Genomic DNA, 19,132 nt, shown 5'->3' with positions numbered 1-19,132 from the left:
ACATATAGAGGACTATACAGTATATTACAATACATTGACTTATATAGTTACATAGTTATATAGTAAATAAAGTTGAAAAAAGACCTAAGTCCATCAAGTTCAACCCTTCTACCTAACCTCCCTATTCTTGATCCAAAAGAAGGCAAAAAAAACCCCTAATTAAGCTACTTCGAATTCTGCCATCAGGGGAAAAGAAATCCTTCTTGACTCCAAGAGGCAATCGGATTTTTTCTTGGATCAAGAAGCTCTAAAATATTAATGTTATTCTATTTATAGCCCTAAATTCTATATATACCTCCAGCACATTCTGTAGCATTATTACAATAGAAAGACAGTAAAAGTTAACATTACAATTGACAATAAATAATTTAAAATGATTACAATGCACTTGCAAGTTTACAATCTTTTAGGGGGGGAATGAGATGGAAGAAGTGGAACTGACAAGCTGTTAAGTCTAGTTTCACCTATTCTGTGACTCGTTTAACCACTTATTACAAACTACAACAAAGAAGAGAAACGACCTCCAACTTGTCACCGACCACATATTTCTAACATTATACAGTCAACATTCCAGACTGGTAGAATCGTTAAACAGACATGAGATCAAACAGACTAGCTTAGTTTTTATTTTATTAGAAAACCAGCATTTTTGCCATTATCCACGGAATACTTTTTACGTATTTGCTTAAACATTAACCCATACCTCATAACTCGCCCTATTCAAGTAGCACAGTCCAGATTTTTGGGCTATGTCTTTTAGTGTTGGGCCATAAAAATATAGATCAGGGTGACTATAGGTGTCTGTGTTCAGTGCACCATCTTTAATTGAGAGTAGCGTCCCTATTCTCTATTTGACGCTGCCAAAAACCTCCAAAATGTCAAGGTAAACAAATTTATTATAGATTACACCGCTTTATTGTGAATACTTTTTCACTTCACAAAATACAGTGTATACCTTCTACACATTTGCCTTTAACTTGTTGGAATCATAAATAAAATAATGTAAAAATGTCCCAACTCTGGGACACAGTGGAAACATAATTAGGTGAGGCTCTGAGATGAAGTGATCAGCCATACTTAGTTATTCCTTGCTGCAGCATGGTAAACGGTATGAGTTCTGGTTTCTCCTGTCCTATGCGGGGCTCCTATGTAGAAATGTTTTTTTTCTCGTCTCAAAACATTTTTTCTGTCCAACCCCCCATCTAAATTATTGGCAGATCGTAATCACTTATCACTTGTTTGAAAAAATAGAGAGCGTTGCTGACAATGCAACGTTTTCCATTTCCGTATATACCCCAAGAGTCTGTCGTTGGCCCCTTTAATTCATCAATGATCTGGAACAGGGCACTTAAAGCAAAATAGAATTATTTGTGGATGACATAAAATTAAGGTAAGGTAATTGAATCAGAAACAGATGTCTTCTTACTATAGAGAGATTTAGACAAAATGGGAGAATGGAACATGTGTTTCAAGATAGAAAAATGCTAAATAATGCATTTGATGTCATTATTTTAATAACGAACCTTCCCGTAGTGCTGCAAAATCAAGTAAGTTATTATTATTGTTATTCTTTATCTATATGTCAAACAAATTCTGTACCACTGTACAATTTAACATGGGATAGTTCACAAAGACACATTTACACAAACAGATACAACAGAAGTTGAAGGCCCTATCCTAGCTTGACATCTAGCCTTATGGCTCTTTTATACAAAATTTCTGGCAAGAAAGATGGGCTTCTGAGGTCCCTGCGAGTAAGCTTACAATCTGATGGAGTAATCAGAGGTAAGTGGTTGTAGGATAACAAACAGAATCTATATACCATATTGGCTTGAATATAGGTGCCATTTTAAAGAAAAATTTATTTTTTTTAGAGAAAAAATACACATGAGTGGAATGGTAAAATAGTATTTTATCTAATGAACAGGAATACATTTATCTTAACATTTGTGGTATCGATTATGCAGCATAGTCAGCATAGATTATATACAAACATACATTTGAAAAACCAATAGCCATTTTAAGGTCCTCCTCCCCTTCATTCATAATGCATCTTACTTATACATATGCCAATCTGCTCCCCTGATATGCCACTCTGCCTCCTGATATGCCACTCTGCCTCCTGATATGCCACTCTGCTACCTAGATATGTCACTCTGCACCCCCCCGACTTACCAATTGTGTGTGAGCATGAGTTTGTATATGTGGATGTGCATGCATGAGTATATGTGAGTGTGTGTAAGGGTCTGTATTAGCATGAGTGTATATATGAATGTATGTTTTAGCATGATTGTGTAAGTGTGTGTTAAAGTGTGCATATTAGTGTATTTGCACCATGGATATGTTTGTGTGTGTGTGTAGGGGAGTGCACTTTTTAGTTTGTACGCTCCTATAGTTATTATTTTTGGTGCTGTCCATATGTGTTCTGACAAAACCATAGGGTTGAGCACCCACCTGCCACATAGGTGCCTCATTAATGGTGTCCAGAGAAGGCTTTCAATTGCTTGAGCAATATAGCTGTGCAAATTATAGGACTCGCCAAACTTGCAGTACTTTGACAAAGTGACAGGCTAAGCAATATATTGCCATATAGTGTGACGGAATCCCCAATATTTATGCCTTATAAATATTATAATCCTGAATTCTTGCTTCAGATACAATTTCTTCAGTTTTTTTTTCTTAACCCAGCTATGAAACAACTTCCTATTGAATTTTTTAATTTCATATCATATAATATTTTTGAAGCGGTGAGTGAGAAAAGCAGGAGATGATGTGCTTTTTTAAGATACTTTTATTCTTCTAGAATAAATGTGAATTTTTTTAATAGCTTGAAATGTAGAATAAAAACATTTTGCAAAGAGTCTGCTTGAATTGTTCCATGGAGAATGAGGCTCCATATGTCAGCTGAGCTTTTACTGTAAATACTTGATCTGTATAATTTGACCTGCGTACTAGTCATTTTAAAGCCATAAACCTACAAAGAAAAGGGCTTCACATAAACTATATAAACAGATTAACATTGTTTGCTTGGCTCAGTTTTGCCATCACAGGCACAAGAAATAGTCTGATGCAACTACTTGTGTCTTTTACTTTTGTCTATGCTAAATACGTCAGTGTGGTTCATGGTGTACTCTAGAATTTTAAGTATTCTTGATTGAAGAACAAGATGTGCTATATCAAGAAATAATTGATCAAATCTGCATATGCGTTCCTAATTTGCATTATGATTTATGGAGACAGACTTTGACACACTTTTTCACTCGTTTATACCGATACGTACATATATTATCTAACACACACAATATGCAAATATCTGTTTTTACAGAGTGTACATTATTATACAACCATTAAAGGCACAGTATAATTTCCTGGGAAGCTATTCTAAAGAATAATGCATTTTAAAGTACTTTCTGAGTACCTTTTATTATTGAAAAAGTAAAAAAAAAAATAAAGCTTACCTTAGGTGGAAGCTTCAGCTCCAGAGCAGTAGCTCCCCACCCCCTCCTTGATCTGAAACTTAAAACAGTGCTCCTGCCGGAATTAATCTGGTTGGACTGTTTTATGTGTTTGGTTGTAGCTAAGGCCTTTATTTTATTGTATATAGTATACAATGTACACTAAAGTAATTATTATTATGCTGCCCCTTTAACATGAAGTACATGAGGGAAAAACAGCAAAATTATTTTTTTTATACCCTAGGGGTCCTAAATCTCAGTATTGGGAGAAAGGGGTAGATGTCCCTCCTTGTGCACCTGGCTCTTTTTTTTTTAAACAGATTGGTATTGATTTTCAACTACTCTATGTTGCTGTTAAATGCTTTGTAAATAAAGTTTGGATGTCCTTAGGTCCCAAGCAAACCCCTCTTGTTGTGGGCTATTGTGTAAAGAATGTTCTTCCCACACCCCTATTTTTAACCAGCACAGCAGATCTGTATTATTGATTCTAAATGTGTATTTTTTAGAACCTGCCTTGAGTACATAGTTTACTGATTATTGTTGGCATGCCGACTGTTGATCGTTCCAAAACATACCTGCTATTATTTTGTCACTTCCTCCAAGCAGCGGTCAAGATAAATCTGTAAGAAATGTTTCTCGTAACGATTTCAAATTTAGCACTTCTAAAAAGAATTGTTCAATTTGCACTTTGTTGATATTGCTTCAATGCTCTGAAGTATATCAGCCACAATTGCATTTATTTTATATCATCCACCAGGGGTGTTGCTAGGTCTCCAAAAGATCCGGGGCTAGAGCCCACAGCAGATGTGATAGCAATGGAGTCGGTTTGGGAGTGGTCACTGCGCATGCCGTATTTATAAACATATTATATACATACACACATATATTTGCAAAACATTTGTAAAGCAACAAAACTCGAATTTATCTTACCTTATTGTGACATCACTGGCATTAATAACATGTTCAAGAGGTCCCTATAAAAAATACACAAAAATAAAATAAATTTTTTTGAAAAAATATATAAAAACGATAATAATAATAAAAAAAGAAAAAAACCCTTACATCTCATTGCCCTAACACAACATCTAAAAAGTATAACCCTCCTGCCCCATTCACAACCCCCAAACCCGTTACACCAAAAGCATAAAAAATCTATGAATAATGTACACCTTATAGTATGTTCCCTATAAGTGCTGGGAAATCTACATAAATTAGGTATTTCTGAAATCAGGACACCTGAATTGATAAACTTGGAGAGGATTTTCCATCACTTGACCTAATTTTGTGAGGATTCAGAGCAAACATTTAAAAAAAAATAGGTGTTTTTTTCTAATTTTCGCTAGTTTTTACTAAATTTCTTATCCTAAATTTTCAGATAATCATCTAACTATGGTATCAAAAGAAAGCTCTATCTCTCTTTGAAAAAGCAATATATAGTTTACATGGGTACACTATTCACAGGAAAAGAGAATAATCACTGAACCGACATAGCGCAAAAATGGCAAAATTGCTCCGGGACTTGAGGTACCAAAAACCCCTGGGACAGAAGGGGTTAAGGTTTGAGTGTTTACATTAGGAAAATTGGCAGACTATTTTTTTGCCAACTATGTTTCTAGCTACATTTAATAGATTCATAATGAATCCACAATGTGAAATGATGGGTATCCCACGATAGGATAACCATATGGATGGAACACTGAATGACGTGTTACGACATGAAAACATACAGATCCCTCCCAAAGATATTTATTATTAAGGCAATAATTTCTGATTATGGCTGCAGGGAAGTTCTGTTCTTATTCCTACATTGTTGTGGCATAGTTGCAGACAGAAGTAAGGTTGATTGTTGATTAAGTGAGATTATGGCATAAGAGTTTTAAATATGGTTTGTATGTCTATTAAAAGGAACTAAAACAAAACAAAAATCACTTTTCAGTATAATGGCATAGAACATTTATTTAATAATGGCTCTGATAAAAAAGTGGATCTAGCACAGGTGGGTTTTGGACAATTCATGTGTTTGAATTCATGGGACAATGGGTTGAGCAACATTCCAGGAGTATCTGGTTAACTGCAAATCCATCAAAAGTAATCCTTTTCTAAGTCCATTGGGTGAATGAAAGCCTAATGTGTTTTGACATACTGAATACCAGGCAATATGAACCCCTTGTTTAGTAACTTCTGTGGAGAACACATTTATAATGGAAACATCCATCCGTCTTGCTCTGTGATATGTCTAGAACACAACATCTGTTGGCACTGCTTGATTGTGTTAACCCTATCTGTGATCGTATTGCATGTTGGACACAACTAACTGCTTGGGTTTGTAAAAATAAGATTTGTTGATAAAAAATACATGCTTGTAATTTGCCATGGAAAACAGCACACACTATTACATTATTATCATTATTCGTTTAATTCAATTACAGTGAATTTTTTAGCATTAAATTCCGTTTTGTACCGCTATACACACTGAATAAACATATGTAATTGTTCACAAAAAAACCCATAAAACACACACACATTATGCGTATACCATGGGAACAGCTATCCTATATGCCTATTCTCAGGATCTAACAAATACACAATGGGGGCTTATACAAAAAAGAAAAACACAACCAATGTAGTGCAGATTACCCAATCAAATTCGAAATTCAGAGGAGGGGATGATATTGCACTCACAAAAATATTGCTAAGATCAACCACTGGATGAATTTACCAGGTTGTAAATTAGATACTTTCTATACTTTTAATATTTGGTAGGGGTTAGCCCAGGGTCGATGGCACCTGGGTGCAGGATTTCCTCGGCGGCCCTATTGGGAGGCATGGTTATAACATTAATCGTGGCCTCATGTGATGGCCTACGCTTCTGTCCCCACCCCTTCCTGTGTATTCTCCTCCCCTTCCATACTATACCCATCCCTTCCTGTTAATGCTTCACCCCATGATAATCTCTGCCAATAGCAAAAATGGCAACTGCATGCAGGGTCAAGATTGTCCACTTGCGCCAATTTAAGAATAACTACTAAATGTATACATTTAATACATCCAAGTAACTAATTAATTATTAAATTAATAAATTATTCTGTCAAAGCACACTTCATGTGGCAGACCAAACATTTGCTTAAAATTTTAATAAAAATGAATCTAATAAAATGATTAAAAACATAAAATAAAAAGCTACAATCATGTTTACACTGAGGCCTGCAATGGTGAGATTTTTTTCACACATCCATGGCTTCTTCCCTCTTGAGTGGGTAGTAGATAAGTGGAACGGACTCCTAAGAGAAGTGATAGAGGCGAATACAGTGAGGGAATTAAAACACGCATGGAATAGGCTTATGGCTCCTGAATCTAAGATAATGACTGATAAAGGTCTGATTATCTATAGCAGGAAAAACAGGCAGACTAGATGAGCCAAAGGGTCTTATCTGCCAGCAGTTTCTATGTTTCCTGAGAAAGTGCCATGAAGGAAAGGCCCAGGCCAAGAAAGACTCCTTCTTACAATACCTCTACGTTACAAGACATAGATTTTAGCTTTGCAACACAAATCCTCAGATAGCTCTCTTGATTTACACACATTATAGTTGGAAGCATTGCATTGGTCAAAATGTCTTGGTATGTCCCCTTCAACATACCATGACATTTTTGGACAATGCTATGCGTTCCGACTTTGTGGGAACAGTTTGGGGTAGAGCCTTTTCTATTCCAGTATGACTACGCCCCAGTGCATAAAGCAAAGTCCTGAATGGATTGGATGAGTTTGATGTGGAAGAACTTGACCGGCCTCAACCCCATCGAACACCTTTGGGATGAACTGGAATGGAAATTGTGAGCCAGGCCTTCTTGTTCAACATCAGTGCCCAACCTCACAAATGCTCTACTGGATGAATGGGCAAAAATTCCCACAGAAACTCTCCAAAATCTTGTGTGAAGAGTGGAAGCAGTTAAAGCTGCAAAGAGGGATATACATACAGTATGCATATCCAATACCTAACAAAAGACAAAACATTAAACAATACTTTGATGAACCAATATATATATATATATATATATATATATATATATATATCAAAAACTGTCTGCTCTTCTCATCCTGATAAAGTTGGCAACAAATATATAAACATAATATAAATGAGAGTTTTTGGTTATATAAATTGGCCAAAGCATAATTAAGCGCACCACCTGTAGTGCTAGGTGGAACTGAAGCACAGGCCTGAAAGGACGCATATACCCCATATTCCCTTAATTTTTGACCAGTTAGAGAGACAACTGTGACCTCCCCAACCAGCCCAACCAGCCCTGTAGGTAGCCCAACATTAGGTATCTAACAATAGTTTAACTTGTTCTGGAAAAAATACATGTTTCCAAAGGTAAAAAATTATCTGTCTATAAGATTGTCACGCAACTATAACTGAAGACAAACTATAAAATATTGCTTTGCCTTTCACCAGAAGTTTCAAATAGTTATTTTCCCACAGAGACAGTAAATTTAGGAATGCAGTACTATTGGATACACATAGATAAGCATGAAAAATATTACACACAATCTAGGAAAAGGATAAGTATTTTAATAAACATTTGAGTATAGGGATAAGAAGCAATCTGTAGGCCTAAGGCACGAAATGTAAAACATATGAACACAGTAACCATGTAGCAGAAGAAGATCTGTTTGGAAGATTTATAAAAGAATCTGAATCAAGAGGTGATCAACTGTCAACAAAGTGTCTCTTTAACTACTGGAATAAACTCAGCAATACATTGAAATAAAGCACAGGCAGAATATCGATTCATTTACATGTGTTCAACAATGACAGGGGATCCATAGACAGACCTTTCCTTAAATATTGCATACGGTTCTGGAGACCCCATCTCCAGAAGGATACAAGTGTTCACAGGATGGTAACTAAAATGTTGAATGGCTAGAAGAATAAACATCCAGGAGACTAAAGAACCTTAATATGTATAGCGTGGAGGATTGGTTATGATGGAAGCATTTAAATACACAAAGGGATTCAACAAACTACAAGAGAAAAGCATGTTTCGAAGCAAGAGAAACATTAGGAAAGGAGCTTGTAGTCTCAGAATTTTTTTTTTACGGATGTGGTGGTAGGTAAATGGAACAGCATTGTAGCAGAAAGGGAAGAGGTTAATACAATAAGGAACTTAAAGGGATAGGCATTTGACTATTAAAATCTCTTTGTGATCGCTACAGATTTAGCAGGTTTATGTCTTGATTTGACATGGATGGTTTGTAATCCATTTGCATCCATATATTTCAAAGGGGTCTCTTTGTGCCACCCGAATAATCCATGTAATATATACAAGAAGCATGACATCACCCAAGAACATTTTAAAATGTTATTTTTACTGGGGACATCTTGTTGCTCTTCATATCAGGTTATATAGAAGCTGCCTACATTACTGAAATAGTTTTTCTTTTCATAACCTGTTTTGAAGTGCCAATGTTTCGCAGCATGCACTATGCCTTCAAACACCAAAGGCGAATTTTGTAAAATACAATTTAGATGAGTTGTTGAATAGATAAATATTTTCATTGGATATAAGTTTGAGTGTATAAGATCTGCACTTTTCACATTTTTTTGGATTAAATTCATTATGAAGTACTGTATTAGAGCAAGTGTAGTTTCTACAGTCTTCCCTTGACTCTTTATCATATGTATTCACCTTACTGCCTGCATGTTAAGTGAAATATAGTTAATTATAATCATTTTTAATTACCATACCATGTACTGTAGTTTGCAGTGTTTTATGTACTTGATCACCAATAGATAAGGGTATCTATGGAATTGGATAGGTGTAGTATTGATTGGCCCAGGCACATTAAACCGCGGTCCTTAAGGCAAGCAGGGATTATTCTTAAAACCTGCACTGTTTTAATAATTTTAAAATGCATGTTGAGAGTCCTACAGCATGTAAGTGAGTTTAAAAAGGTATTTTGAGGTACACACTATTTTGTATCAAGAGCTCAGAAAAAATAAAGGAATACAGGTATTGAAGATACTAATCCTCATGTAAAATCTCTGTTGGAAAAACTCCATCCCATATGTCATCACTTACCTGGGGTAGCAATAAAAATGGAATTGTAGTGTTACAAGCTTGTATACACCACATGGGGCTTAGACGGCGATTTAATTTGGTTGACTAAGCATTTAACCACCAGAGGGCCAACAGTCCATCTGCCAGTTTGCTTGCGAGGGAGTGAAGATTTGTGACCTTCTCATGGACCATCATATAAAGTCACATTAAATACCGTATTTGCTCGATTATAAGACGACCCTGATTATAAGACGACCCCCAAATCTTAATATTAATTTAGGAAAAAAAGAAAAAGCCTGAATATAAGACGACCCTATAGGACAAAAGTTTTACCAGTAAATGTTAATTCATTTAAACAATTTTTTTTAATAAAAGCTATGCTTGAGAAAAATATTTTGGTTTTATTTCCTTCTATTTTCCAACCTGCCCCCCAGTTATGCATATCTGCACCAGAAGTGCCTTATACCCCCTATATGCCACTGTGCCCCATGAAATGCCTTTTAACCCTCTAAATGCCACTGTGCCCAATGATATGCCTTTTAACCCTATATGCCACTGTGCCCCATGATATGCCTTTTAACCCTATATGCCACTCTGGCACTTAGAGGGTTAAAAGGCATATTATGGGGAAGAGTGGCATATAGGGAGGTTTAAGGCATTTCAGGAGGCAGAGTGGCATTAAAGGGGTTAAAAGGCATTTCACAGAGCACTCTGCCTCCAGAAATGCCTTACACCCCCCATTTAACACTCCCCCTCCCTCCTCCAAACTTACCGGTGCTTCTGAGTTGGGGGGGTCGCATAACACAGGAGGGTCCAGGTCCCCTGCATCTGAGCCCCAGGTGCTTAGTCCGGACAGCATGTAGAGCTCCACGCGAATCGCGTAGAGCTCTACACACAGCCCGGTCTAAGCACCGGGGACTCAGATGCACCGGTAAATTGGGTCGGGGGTTAACACAGGAGGATCCAGGTCCCCTGCATCGCTGCGGGGGATCTGGATCTTAGTCTCATAATCAGACCTATTTGAGGTCTGATTATAAGACGACCTTGATTATAAGACGAGGGTTATTTTTCAGAGCATTTGCTCTGGAAAAAACCTCGTCTTATAATCGAGCAAATACGGTATAAGGAGGGCTCAGAATAGGAGGACTGATATGTGGTATTTGGAAGTGGGGAAGTTGAATAGGGAGAGGTGTTGTCCTTGGACAGGCACAGGGAAATATTCCAATGAAATATACAGATGGTCCTAGGTAGGGTTCCCACCATCCCTACATCTTTCTGGCAGGCCACGGATAAAATTGTTTATATATAAAATTTTACAGATCGATAAGAACCTTTTGGTCCATCTTGTCTGCCAAGTAAAACTTTGCTATTGTCGTAGATTCGGGATAGGTTTATGCCTATCTCATATATGTTTAAATAAGCCTCTATATAAGCCTCTTCCACATATGATTAGAGGCTTTCCCATTAAATCAAAACATCTGACAACTATGTCATGTTGTTCACACATTTCTTCATCTTTGAAATAAGATTCCCTCCTGTACTTTTATAAAAACCTTTTATATAGAAATATGTTTTTCTAGAAAAGGTTGCATCCATAAATAAGCCAAATTTAACAGCTTAGGTTGACTGGCTTCAAAGCTTATATCCTAAATGTGCTGCTAGAGAGTTTAGGGACATCATTTTAATTATGACCAGGAAGTAAGATACAATCAAGCCAGTTGTGATGCAGAGACATTCTATGTGAGTGTATATATGTATATGTATTGTGACAAACCCTATAGCATGAGGGCCATACATGTCACTTTTAGGGGTCCTAAGCTTTGAACAAAACAGCACTTTATTTTAACCGCTTAAACCCCAAAAACCAAATCATAAAAATAAAACCGAGCTCCCAATTGGAGCCCTCTCTAACTAAACTACGCTGGTCCAGACTGACCAGCCTAATCACCCACTACCTCAACCTCCCAGCCAGACCCAGCTAGGCCAGGCTCTGGAAAACCTCCCCCAGAGAGCACACAAAAGGTCCAGGCAGGTATTGCCTCACTTGGCTCAGGGATTGTCTTCTTCAGGGCCTCTCCTTGCCCTGGGAGCACAGGGAACTTCCTCTCCCCCCAACAGTCTCCCTGAGTATCAGGCTCCAGGGGTTTTTAATGCCCAGCACCTGGGCCTGATGCCGGCCTCATAGAAATCCCGGACCGGATCCTGCAGATTTCTTGCCTCCTGGAAAACCCGGCATGGAGTTTCCACAGAATGGGGGAATGGAGCATTGGCCCACCCTGCTCTCCAATTGCTCCACCCCAGGGACCCATATGTATAATCTGCATAGCAGCTGTACTCAGATGCCATGCTAATCATCTCCCTGGGGTTCACACTGTCACAGTATGTATCTATATATATATATATCTATATCTATATATATATATATATATATATATATATATATAACACCTATATGATTAAAAACATAGTAATTGTGGGCTTGCAGGTTATATTGCATGGTTATATGTCAGACCACACCATTAAAAATACTCTGTTTCTCTAATATTGCAAAGCCCTTGCATAACAAAAATCAGTTAGCCAGATCAGCTGCCAAATCCTTACAGGACAGAACAATTAGAAATTACATTTTATTTTCTGCAGATGTGGGCTTAAGGACAGAGCTGTTTTTTTATTTTTTGTACCCTTTGTGACAATCGCTCTTTTAATATTTCTGCAGTGCTGGTGTTTAACTGTAAGTTATATATTGTTTCTTTAGATCCCATTATTTTGATTATATCATCTGCTTTTTTTACCATAAAAAACCTAATGCTAAATAGATTAGAATATTTGTCCTGAGTTTTTGCAAGTTATTGGGCAATAAGTACAAGAAGCATTTTACTATTTCAAAACCATTTTTTATATCTGGTCATTTTGCCTGCATGTCCTATTTGGGACATGTTTGAAGCCGGCCAATTCAATTTACCTCCTTCACACATATATGTTTGAAAACGAGACACCCCAGGGAATTTTAAATGCTAGTATTTTAACACTTTCCATGCACCAATTCTTCTACCAGCCGTTGACAAAGTTTGTGGTAGTATTTTTTTGTGTTTCTTGTCTAGCACATTGTATTTCAGGTATGAATTTACAGCTCCTGGTATATGGTACAGCTGAACAATTTCCGCCAATATGTGTACAGTGTACAGTGAAACCCCCATGCATAGGTTTGTCAGGTTGTTTGCAGGCTTTTTCAATTTGACATCTTGTCAACCAGGCCAATTCAGTTTACCCCATGAAATAATATATTTTTATAAACTAGACACTCTATGGGTATTTCAAATGCCAGTATTTCGGTTTTCTTTTTTTATATATATATATATATATATATTTTACTTATTTTTACATTTTGTTTTAACTGGATGGTTCCCCTGATGGTGACAAAACCCGAGAAGTATTTTTACATGAGTATGCGAGCAATGAGTACGCGTCAATTAGTACATGAGCCTCCATTGACTTGCATGGTTGAATGCAGTACCTGTATTCAACCTGTAGGGGAGCTCAAGGTTTTTTGTTAGTGGGCAATGACATCTTGTGAGAGGCAACAGCAGCTATGTTGCTTGTGGCCACTCCCTGGACCGGTCATTGTGGGTTTTCAGTGTCGATGAATGCCTTGATATTAAGGCATTTCAGTAACACGTTTGCTCACGGCTGCTGTCATATCTAATCAGATCAGATGCAGCAGGAAGTGTTGCTGGATGGCTCAATTGTCTCCAATGGCTAAAATAGCACTAGGAATGATGTTGGAATGCTGTGTTTAACAAATTGTTAAATTCAGCAGAGTGAGCATACCTGGGAACTCACCCTGAGTCTCTGGGTAAAGCGCTGCTTCTTTGGATTCACTGCGAGGAAATTCCATGTCGCAGGAGGGGGGTTGCAGCAAGTCCCACTCCCCGCCCACTTCCCCTCTGATAACGGCGGGACCGCACACCGACCCCAGCGGGATTACGCACTGACATCGGCAGGACCGATATGAGAATGGTTGGAACAGCACTTTGAAAGAGACAATGTGGTCTAAGTAATACACATAGGAAAATTATTTGTAGCTTCTGTCATTATTCTGCTTATTTGTTGCCCACTATTATGGATGACCTGGTAGAGCTTGACTTTGGTGTTAATTTTACAGGACCTAAAAGTAAATTTATGGTGCTTATTTTTTCAAACAAGACATGATTGTTCAATAAAACAGTAGCACTAACTTTTTCTTTACAAGGTCAAACTTTAAGGGTGAAGTAAACATAAGAACTCTGTAGGAAGTTCACCGAGTTCTGAATCATTGTTCCTTTTCTTATATGAGAAATAATGCAATTTTACAAGCACAGTCTTGGAACATATAAAGATGACAGAATGTTTTATATGTGTGATTTAACACTTTCAGTATGCCTCTTTTCTTTAACCCCTTCGTGACAATGGCTGATTTTATTTCTTGTGCCCTTTGTGACAATAGCCGTTATAACATTTCTGAGGTGCTCCTTTTAACCGTAAAATTCTTCTTTCTCATTTAGTGTACCCACACAAGTTATATTTAGTTCTTTCAGGACAAGAAGAGCTTTCTTTAGATAATATTATTTTGATCATATCATCTAATTTACCATTAAAAAATATGTGATGAAAAACATGATAAAAGATGTGATGAAAAATTGAAAAAAAAACCTTTTCTCACTTTAATTTGAAAAATATTTTACTCATCTACAAAAGCTAATGAAAATACCTACTGAATAGATTCTACTATTTGTCCTGAGTTTTTATGTTTTTTGCAATTTTTTTGCAAGGTATAGGGCAATAAGTACAAGTGCTATTTCAAAACCATTTTTTTCAAAACTAGTCATTCTGCCCCCATGTGTTATGTTTGGGACACATTTGAAGCTGTCTGTTCAATTTACCCACATATTTTTGAAAACTAGACACCCCAGGGTTTTTCAAATGTTAGTATTTTATCTATTTCCATGCACTAATGCTACTATCAGCTTTTGTCAAACTTTGTGATAGTATTTTTTTTATCGCATTTTCTCCCCACACACATTGTACTTTTGGTATGAATTTAAAGCTTCTGGTATGCGTCACTGTCAAACAACAGTATGTGTTCAGCAACATCGCCTGAGTACAGTAAACTATACATGGGTTTGTCTAGTTGTTTGTGAAGTAAAAGGCCACATTTGAGAAATGCGCAATTCAGTTTTTCAAGTTGGCATTTTGACATCTGGTCATTCTGCCGCGTGCCCTAGTCATTCTGCCCCCATGTTCTATGTTTGGGACACCTTTGAAGCGGTCAGTTCAATTTACCTCATTAAAACATATGTGTTTGAAAACTAGAAACCCCAGGGTTTTTCAAATGCTAGTATTTTAACTCTTTCCATGCACTACTTCTACTACCAGCCTTTGTCATAGTTTGTAGTATGAATACACAGCTCCTGGTATATGTGTGAGGCGGTAGGAAAGGTGTCAGAAAATACAGGTGGAAACCCGGTATGCAGGTAACAGCTGGAGCACACCACCAATATTGGCTGCGTAGGAAAAGCCCAGGTCTGATACATGAGACGGCACGTCAGGAATAGCCAGGGACTGGTACACCAGACGGCACGTCAGGAATAGCCAGGGACTGGTACACCAGGCGGCATGTCAGGAATAGCCAGGGTCTGGTACACCAGACGGCACGTCAGGAATAGCCAGGGACTGGTACACAAGAAGGCACGTCAGGAATAGCCAGGGACTGGTACACGAGAAGGCCCGTCAGGAATAGCCAGGGACTGGTACACCAGACGGCACGTCAGGAATAGCCAGGGACTGGTAACCAGAGTCTCAGTGCTCAGTTTTTTAACTTCCTGCTAGTGATCGCCACACCCATAGACGTGACGTCACTTGTGCGCGTTCCCCGTCGGCTGTGATGGGGAACACAAAGTTTTATGAGGGAGCGTGCGCTTAGAACAAACCACACGGCCGGCTGAGGAGGACGGGACAGCCGCGGCGCGGGACCGTCTACCCGGAGCGGGTAAGTAATGCCGGCGGGGACCCCGCCGTGGGTTCTGACAATATGTCACTGTCAAACAATAGCCCAATATGTGTTCAGCATCATCTCCTGAGTACATAGGTTTCCCTTGCTGTTTGGGAGCTAAAGGGCCTCATTTGGTAGGTGGCCATTTTTCAATGTTGAACTTTGATCGGCTCCAAAGCTTTCAATTTAGTGAATCAAAGGGGCCTCCACATTTTCTTTTGGTGTTGGATGTCTCGGATGTTGAGGAATTGCAGCAACACCAAGCCAGTGAAAAAGCAATCATTGGTTGCTTTCTACGCTCATTTAACCCCACGATGTGCCAGGCACATCAATTTTCATTATGGTGATGTATTTCCGTGATGTGCCTGGTACCTCAATTGTTTTCAAGTGGTTCAAATATTTTGTGTGGTATTGTCATTGGTCATCACCATAAATTATTCTGCACATCCGGCTACCCGGAGCCCTCCTCTTGTGGCATGCAGGTGGGTAGTCCTGCTGACGTCAGTCGGTGGTCCAGTTGATGTAGTGTGCGGGGCTAGCCATACACACAAGAAGAACCTGTTGTTGTAGGCGAAACCTGGAGAGTTCCCAGGTATAACTATGAGGCAGCTAGACAGCTTTCACAACATGGCAGAAATCTTTTTAGCACTCTCTCATACTTACAGGTGATGTTCATGCTTTTCGCAAATAAATTAATATTTATTATATGGTAAAAATAAGCTAAAAACATTTTCAATTATGTGTAGGATATTGTTCTTTAAATGTAATATTTAGTGAAAGTATTAGGTACACTTTAAATTTCCTGACTGTATCTACTTCTACCTCTTCTGTCTCAGTGAATATTCTTTTATTACATGATGGTTCTGACTTTCCAGCTTGAGACTATGACCGCTTCTTGTAGCATGTCTCCACTGTAGAAATATATTTCCCACCTGCACTCTGTTTAATGTAATGAATAAAAAGAATACAATTACCAGCAACTAATGGATTTTCTACTGCAAAATATTGCACTTGGGTTTGTCCCCCATATTGGAACATGCTGATAGCATAATGTTCATGTCATAAGATTACTATGTGAAAAAAATATATTTGTCATTTTGAAAGGCAGCTATGTTATTGTATGTTCAGTAAGTGACAAAACTCTAGTATAAGTATTATGTATGCAATAACATTTTATAGAGCTCATAAAGATAAAGTGATAAAAACAAAAGATAAAACACAGCATGTTTAATCAATATGAAAACCATATGTTCTGGGTAATCTCTCAGTCGACTGGTAGTTGATTATTGTCCTTCATGGTGACTGACTCCTCCTACTTCTTGCCCTGTGCCACCCAATCACCAAACTGGGAACTCTCTGGGTTTCGCCCCGAGACTCCAGGAGATTTGATGGTTCTCCAGTTCGACACCCAACCTCTGCATCATGAGAGCAGGGTCCATAAATGCCCCACTCCCTGCGCACTTTCCCTTTAAATGGGACAGGATTGGCAGTCCTGGCCACATTCAGCATGGTTAGGCAATGGGTAGCAAGTTTCCAGTTTTGCCAATCACACATACATAGATTATGATATCAGAAAGGATGCCTACAAAACAGAAGCTCTTCAAGCTTTTAGAATTAAGCTACATATAGTAATGTTATAAATTATTAAAAAAAACACTCAAATTCTAAGACAGTTATTCTCTGGTAATAATATAGAACAGTCACCAAGGATATTTGGGGAAAAATACTTTTAGTAATCAAACCCCCAAACAACCAGGGGGTTATCGGATTCTCTTTGTCTGGCATGATGTAACTTGAGATCAGGTCCTAAACAGAAGGATGATGTGAATAACTGTAGGTAGAGCCTATGGCAGCCAAATACTGTCTGTAAATAGTTTTTCTTCTTGATACAACATATGCTTGTTTGTGGGGAAATAAAACAATGACTAATCACGATCGCCTAAACACGGGAGCATACTGGCCAGCTAACAGTTCCTAGCCAGCAGGGCTGCGATCAGTGGGGTAAAGCCGATACAGTATGTAAGGGGCCCAGTGTCCACGGGCGCCCAGGCCCCTCATGCAGTACTCCAGCCCCACCACTCTGTGGTTACTTGTCATGCGCATGCTCAATAAAGTACTTTAATATGCATTCCTTTTTTTCCTTTTGAAAGAGTTGAGGATGGGATTGAACTTTTAAATTTTAACCAGAATATTGATGGTAATGTGGGACTGCGAACACAAACTTTTATGTAAGAATTTTTTTAAAAAATTTATATTGAATTAAAAATATTACTTTTTAATTTCTGGTTCATCTCCTATCGGAGCTACTGTTTGGGAGGAAGCAATAATGGTGGCCAAAGGCTCCAGGAGCAACACAAATGAGCAGTAAGCTGCTCTAAAAAGTGTGAGTGAACATTTCTTATACACCAATATGGTTCTTTTATTGTGCCGTGAGATTATCTGTATTTCGTATCTTATATATATATATATATATATATATATATATATATATATATAAGTTTTATATAAGTTTTATATAAGTTTTATATATATGTACATAATAAAGCTATAAATATACATCATTAAATCAAGTTTCGTTTAAATAACGATGTAATAGCACAATTCATATACTGATCAGTAATCATTTATTCTGTATTGTGTACATGTAACAGCTTATAAAATGAAATTTGATTTAGCTCATTTTACAATGAATAGTGGTCATCCGGGCACTATGCAAGCATATCTCCCAATGATTCGACAAAATGGAAGGTCTGTAGCAAATTTGTTACATTGAACGTGTGTAAAACTTTTCCATTCCTCTTTTATTAAGCTAGACCCTTAGGCAAGAGGTGAGTGTTCAAGCAATATAGGATACATTGTGTACACAGCTCTGGAGAGCACATGTTAGTACCGAATGCCAGAGAATATATGAATTGTGGATTTATCAAGCAAATCTGGCAACCGCACACACAATCCTCAGTCATGAAAACAGACCACCTGCACATTCATTATAGTGGAGGTCTTTCTGTTTCTGAAGAGAGTATGCATCTGCTGGATACAGTAACTGCTTGTGTATTTACCATACATTGGGAATATGAAAACTAGAATCCACTGATGTAATAAATTTAAAGTGGGAAAGCATTGTACATTTTGAAAAGGAAAGGTGTACTGGGATACTTTTTAACAATTTTACTTATTTATTGTGGCAGTTTTAAATTTCAAAGACTCAATCATCAGGTCAAAGACCAATTGATCCATAAATGTGGAAGTGGTACTTTACCTTACAATTTAAGGACGAAAGGGATGGAAACACCAGCTTTATGTTGGGTGTTCATTGATTTCTATAATTCTGGCACAAATCACCGCACTCATGCAAAGAAATCCTTAAATCCTGCATTTAAGGCCTAAGGTCTGACATGGATGGATTACATACTTGTCTTGTGTTTTTGTCGCCTGTCCCCATAGCTGGGCTAGGACAAGACTTGCTCTATTTGATCGTGGTGTAATAGAGTGACTTTATATTTAGCTCCATAGAACTATGGTTCTCTTCATAAAGATTTCCAGTTCAGATGTAGCACTTGGGCCAAAACAGCTGCCTACCCTGCATATC

This window comes from Spea bombifrons, chromosome 1 (assembly GCF_027358695.1).
Source record: "Spea bombifrons isolate aSpeBom1 chromosome 1, aSpeBom1.2.pri, whole genome shotgun sequence".
In the NCBI taxonomy this organism is placed as follows: domain Eukaryota; kingdom Metazoa; phylum Chordata; class Amphibia; order Anura; family Pelobatidae; genus Spea; species Spea bombifrons.
This window is presented reverse-complemented; position numbering follows the sequence as displayed.